The sequence below is a fragment of the Salminus brasiliensis genome, chromosome 5, assembly GCF_030463535.1.
Source record: "Salminus brasiliensis chromosome 5, fSalBra1.hap2, whole genome shotgun sequence".
NCBI lineage: Eukaryota > Metazoa > Chordata > Actinopteri > Characiformes > Bryconidae > Salminus > Salminus brasiliensis.
In genome coordinates this window covers 34,879,645-34,886,216 of record NC_132882.1, presented here as the reverse complement: position 1 = coordinate 34,886,216, position 6,572 = coordinate 34,879,645, and positions in this window count along the sequence as shown.

Sequence of the window (6,572 nt, the reverse complement as noted above, 5' to 3'; positions counted from 1 at the left end):
GGTGTCCCAATACTTTTGTCCATGTAGTGTAGATAAAGTACAGTGTCAGCTCACTAACAATAAGTACATTTCTCTGTTGCTTCTCTACCATCTCCAGAGTTATTGGCAGGTTTTTAGTGGTACCTGTTGATGAAGAGGATGGGGGAAGCTGCTCTCATCAAGAGGTCCTCCCGCTCCAGGAGGACGACTGCAGTGGAGCTGGAAGCGTAGAGGTCGTGAGGGAGAAGATTGGCTGCTTCAGCTGTGCTTCACTTAAGAAGGTCAGCTCAAATCTATGTTGCAGCACCGATCCTCAGAGCTTCTCGAGCACTTCAAAGAAGAATTAGGAAGTTCTTCAAAAGGACGTCCATGGTGCACGACTTCTCCTCGTCTTCTCAGCAGGGTGCTCGTCATTCTGCTGCCTCTACAGAAGCTCCTGCTTCTTCATGTTCTGAGCAGAGACGCGAGGATGGGACTCCAGGCATCTTGCTCCATGAACCAGTGGTGGAGAAGCTGTGGAGGCGCAGCCAACAATGAGGCAGGGAAACAGGAGGCTGAGATTCCCCAAGTTTAATGTATGTGAGTCGAGTGTTGAGAGATTGTGATGGTCCAAAATTTTCAGTTTCAGTTGGTCAATCTTTGTCCTTTTGTTCCTCCAACAGATCCTGAAGAAGACGAACAGGGTTCACCCCCTGTAGACATCGAGCACGGCTCCTGGTAACGATAACCTTCTGGCTGGGTCCGGCTCTGAAGGGAATGTCTCCCTCTATGGGCTGGTAGAGGAAGCAGAACCTGTTGTCCCACAGCCCACAGTGATGCAGGAAACCAGGAGCCCTTCAGGAGGCTTCAGGAGTTTTGATGGGAAGGATCCATCTCAGGGTGAAGTCTCGCTCCATGGGCCATTGGTGGAGGGCCCTTTTCTCCCAAGGTCTGGGTTCCTCTTTTGAGTCTTGGTTCCTCTCAAGGTTTCTTCCTCTCGATCTGAGGGAGTTTTTCCTTGCCAGTCGCTCCTGGCTTGCTCTAAAGAGGTGAAGACCCGGCTTTCTGATTCCTGTGCGATAACATCCACCGTAAAAAATGTATGCTAATTGCGTAATTTTTAATATTAAATAATTGCTTTAGAGTAAAGATTTAATGAAGGAACGTCTTTGAGTAAGACGTGTCAGTCCAAAGGGTGCGCTAATGTATTCACACTGTTCTCTCTGTGTCCTTTAGAGATCTACTGAGGTCTTACGGCCATACCGACTGAAAATGTTGTGACGTGTAATAACTAAGCAGATAGTGAGTGAACCTCGCTGAGTACTTGAACCGCGGGGTGGCTTGCTCGCAAAAAAAGAAGTCGAGCCGAAGCTGGCCTAAACACACCATGGTCAGAGACGGGAACCTTTCTGGGTACATCAAGGTTCCAAACCATTTAATTCTTGGCGTCGAACTGAGCGCTGAAGCCCCATAAGTCCCCCCCCCCCGTCTCAGGTGAAACACATTAATTAAACATGACGTGAGGAGCCTGAATCAAACACTGAACCGAATCAAGACACTGAACCGAACATACATGAACATATATGAACAAGAACCGAATCCATGAATCAAAACCAGAACGGAAACACAACAAAAGTCATTCTGTGAGCGTGTGGGCGGCGGCTCGGAATCGCCCTGGGGGAGGGCGTGATACAGAGGGGCTGACACCTTCAATGATTTTGAGAGGGTCTTACATGCTTTAACTTCATCCAGACTTGATTACTGTAATAGGCTTCACGCTGGTGTCGGTCAGGCCTCCATCGCACAGCTACAGTTAAAACACTGCTGCTGGTCTTTTAACAAGAACACGTTATCTAGAACACATCTCGCCAATATTTGCGTCCCTTTATTGGCTTCCTGTCTGTTTAAGGATTGATTTTTAGATTTTGCTCTTTGTTTATACGTCATTGAACGATTTAGCTCCACCTCTCTCTGAGCTTTTGTAGCCATTCGTTCCATCAAGGTCACTCAGATCTGCTGACCAGCTCCTTCAGGTGGTCCCTAAATCCAGGCTGATGCACTAAACTATACCTAAACTATAAAATGAGTTGCCACCACATGCCAGACGAGCCCCAACACTGCAATTTTTAAAATCCCGTCTCAAATCTCATTTTTTATTCTTAGGCCTTTTAATGTAGTTGAGAGTTAATGTTGTTTTTGTTTTGGTTTGTTTTATGTTTGTCTTCCCTGTTTATTACTTTACTATTACTTTGATCAGCATTAGTTCTTTTAAAATGTGCTTTATAAATAAAATTACATAGACGGAAGCTGAATCTGTCAATGTCAGTCATAATTTGCTAGATCAGATTGTGTCTTTAGCTTATGATGATTTGGGAGAAGACTGTAAGAGCGGGGGTGGGTGGGGGGGGGGGTTCATGTTGCTCCTTCTACATTGTGGAAGGAAGCCAAGTCCCACTTCTGATTAGTGGAGCCAGGAATGATGACCGAGTTACAGGGGAGGTGATTGGGTGGGGCAGGGTTGTGCAGATTTGTAGACGTAGAGATGGAAGAGGTGAAGTTTATAGGAGGTCCGATTAGGGAGGAGGGGCTTCATGCATGTTGCTCCTCCCAATTTTCACTGTTTTAGGAGAAAACACCCTGAGTCATGGTTTTCCCAACACCACCCAACAGCTACACTATTCTTATTTCTGTTTAAATCTTAATATTTCATTTAATAAACTTTAAAAAGCTGAGGACAGAAAACTTCCCCCAATTAAAGAATCACATATATGTAGATGTAGGTGACAACACCACCAGAAACTCCCAATGCATGTTTAACACCAGAAGAAGAAAATGGGTGTGACTACACAGGTGATAAAAAGACTGTCCAAACAAAGAAACAACCTTTCTGAGTTTATCCAGCCAGGTAAACAAACACCCAACAGAGAGAACCGACAGAACTCTCTCTGAGTTTATCCAGCCAGGTAAACAAACACCCAACAGAGAGAACCAAAGGGCCTAACTCTAATCACCTTAGAACCCTTTAGAATTTCAGCTGGACATCTAATCAGTGTTTCCACAGCTACTTTCTTCAAATCAAGCTTGCAACGGGTATTCACGACCTGAACAAGGGTAAAGCAAACATTTCCTTTACTTGCAACTGTGAACTTTTCCTAAACCAGAAGCCAGAAGGACGAGCATTCCCAGAAGCTGTACCTGGCACATCAAGGAATGGTGAAAATTTCCTCGAATCAGCTGAGGACGACAACCACTGGATATTTGAGAAAATATCCGTCACGTGTGACTGAACATTAACATCTGGGCATAGTTTAGCGAAAGAATCATTAATCCTAAAGTTGAATGCTGCATTTTATTTTATTTTATTTTTATTTTTTTTATTTTTTCTTTCTGAAAGAACCAGTAAGTGCTGTTAGACCCTGCACACTCAGATCTGTAAGCGCAGCGACTTCAATCTTCTTTGCATGCAACCTCTCTGAAATACAGCCACATTAGCAGATAGTTTATTAAAGCTAAGTGGTAGTTCCAAATCATACTGCATCTAAATCACATGTATTTAACTATTGAGGTGTTCTTGGAAGGACTTCTCTTGGAAAGGAGACTCGTGATCACCGTGGAGAGAGCCCGCCAATTCAGGGTGCCCCTCTGCTCTCTCCCTAGACAGAGGAACACCTTGTGTAATAGGGTATAAAACACGTCATATGTTGTTGTGCTGCTCCCATATGCAGGATGTCAGTATCTTATCCATAAGGGATAAAAAAATCAGCCCCCACCACTGTTTAACGTACATGGTCTACATGCTAAAGACACAGCTGACCCCTTAACATTCCTGTCACGTACACTGGAAAGTATGTCCAGTCTAAACAACAGCCTATATTTACTTAATTCATGTATAGTTTATCAAATTAGGCCTGGGAATGGATCTCGCTCTCCTTTCCCAGGTCTAGGCCATGGGCCTCACTATATTATTCCTCAACTTCATACCATTTCCTCAGGTCTATGAACATTTGCATAGCTAATGAATATACTACATGCTGCCCCCCTTTTGAACCTCATCAGAGGCTCAAGCAAATAGAAGAGTAACATACACATGGTTGCATGTGTATCTGAACAACAATTCCTTCAATGTGTGCCTTCTTCAGCACCAAATTTACGGAGTGTGAGAGCAAAAACCTGCCAGGCAGCTATCTTACCTTAAATGTCCCTCAATCACTCAAGACAGGAAAAACTCTCTCATGGTACCTCTGCCCTCGGCGACCACATGCTGTACTCCATGCCAATGTAAAAAGAAGAAATGTCTTACCGATGTATATAGTGAATATGGAAGCCTACAAGTATGAGTAAAATACATGTTGAACCTCACTGAACAAAAAATAATGTGTACTTTCAGGCTGGTCGACCCATCGGACCTTCCAATACACCTGTCCCTGCCTGCCATTACTACCCATAGTGTCAAGAAAAGAACAAAACCCCTGAGGTCACACTGTACTTACTCAATAATAAAATACATTTTATTACATACATCTTACAACTTGTTTACAATAATCAAGGATATAATAATATAATAAACAATGGGTTATACATATAAAAACTACCATGTCTACATTTAATGTATTTAAGGTACATATAGTTATATATGACAAGTTTAAAATGTGTCACACTGCAATGCCTCAGCAGCGGTGTTCCTTGATGTAGTAATGATATGGTGAGTCTGGATGGATGCCTTTACAATGTACTTGTTCAAAAGGTCTTCAGATCTCCAAATTTGTATTGTCTATCAATGTCTGACCTCTTCTGCAGCTTGGGATCTCTGAACACCAGTCACCTCACAGTGGTATTCCCCACAGCTAGTCTGGAGGGAAAGATAGAAAAGAACAGCCAATATCTTTCCTTCAAAACATCAAATGCAAATGACACTGTCGTCTCGGTTCGTCTTCCTCTGGAGATGGACTTGTTATTCAAAAAGGAGAGTCTGTAGCCACCGTCTTATTTTTATTGCAATCGAAAGAACAGTGTGGAGAGAGTCTGCCAATTCTGGGTGCCCTTCGGTCTCTCTCTCCCCGACTTAGGAATACCTTGAGTTTTTATACCTTATTTCACGCCACATTCTGTTGGAATGTTGCCATATATGGAATGTTTACATTTCATCCATAGGGAACAGCCATTAGCTCCCCCATTACCTAAGTGGTCCATGGCCACATCTGGACAGCGTTTAAATCACTGACACGTCTGCCCAACGGGATGTCCAAATCTAAACAGCATCTTATGTCTGTTCAATTTGTGTAGATTTGGTCAAGAAACGGGGCCCCCTTTCTTTTCTACATCTGCAAAGTCAATGAATATACTACATTTGCCCCCTTTGAGCCTAATCAGAGGCTCAATAAAATAAAAGAGCATCACACACATGGTTACATGTGCTTCTAAAGACCTATTCCTTCTATGTTTGCCTTTTTTAACACTTATTTCACAGAATGTGAGAGCGAAAACCTGCCAGGCAGCTATCTCACTTTTAATATCCCTCAATCATCCAAGACAGGAAAAAACTCTCTCACGGTCCCTCTGCCCCAGGCGACCACATGCTGTACTCCAGGCCAATGTACAAAGAAGGAATGTCTCATTGATATATATATTGAATATGGACATCTGCTAGTGTGAGTAAATACATTTGAACCCCATTAAACCAAACATAATGTGTACTTTCAGGCTGGTCGACCCATCGGACCTTCCAATACACCTGTCCCTGCCTACCATTACTGACCCTAGTATCGAGAAAAAATCAAAACCCCTGGGGTCACGCTGTGCTTACTCACAATAAAACACATCATCTTACAATTCATTTACAAAATAATATCAATAGATTATACATATCAAAACTACTATTTATACATGTAGTGTATTTAGAGTACAGACAGTAATAATTGACAAATTTAAATGTGGCACATTGGAGTTCATCAACAACGGTGTTCCTTGATGGTGAGTGTTCCTTGATGGTGAGTCGGGATAGATGAATTTACAATGTCCTTGTTCAAAAGATCTTCAGATCTCTCGATTAGTAATGTCCATCAACATCTGACCCCTTTTCTGCCTCTTGGGATCTCTGAATACCAGTCCCCCACAATGGTACTCCCCACGCTAGTCTGAAGGGAAAGATAGAAACAACAGCCAATATCTTTTCTTCAAAACATCAAATGCAGATTTCACAACAACAGTATTATACGTGTCAAACTATTACTACTCAGAAAATCATCTTTCAAGCCACCCTTTTCAGCCATACTATCATATACTTAAATCCCCTTTTACATAAGCTGTGGTAATATAACATAGGTGTTATAACTTATGATAAAAGACTTGATTCACTAAATTAAAGTCATAATCCAAGTACATACTCAGAATGGATATTTATCCACCAAATCACCTTCTAATACTAATCCCTCATCTTCTTCTGAATCTATCCTAGGTAATAATGGCAATTGAATTTGTTCCCCTGGCATTACAATTCCAACCCATCTTAAAATCATTGCTTTAGCAAAAGTCAATATCAGTGTGCAACAACAGAACATTACACATAGCGACAAAAGCGCAGCACCAAACAACTGAGCCAACAATGTTCCCATTGG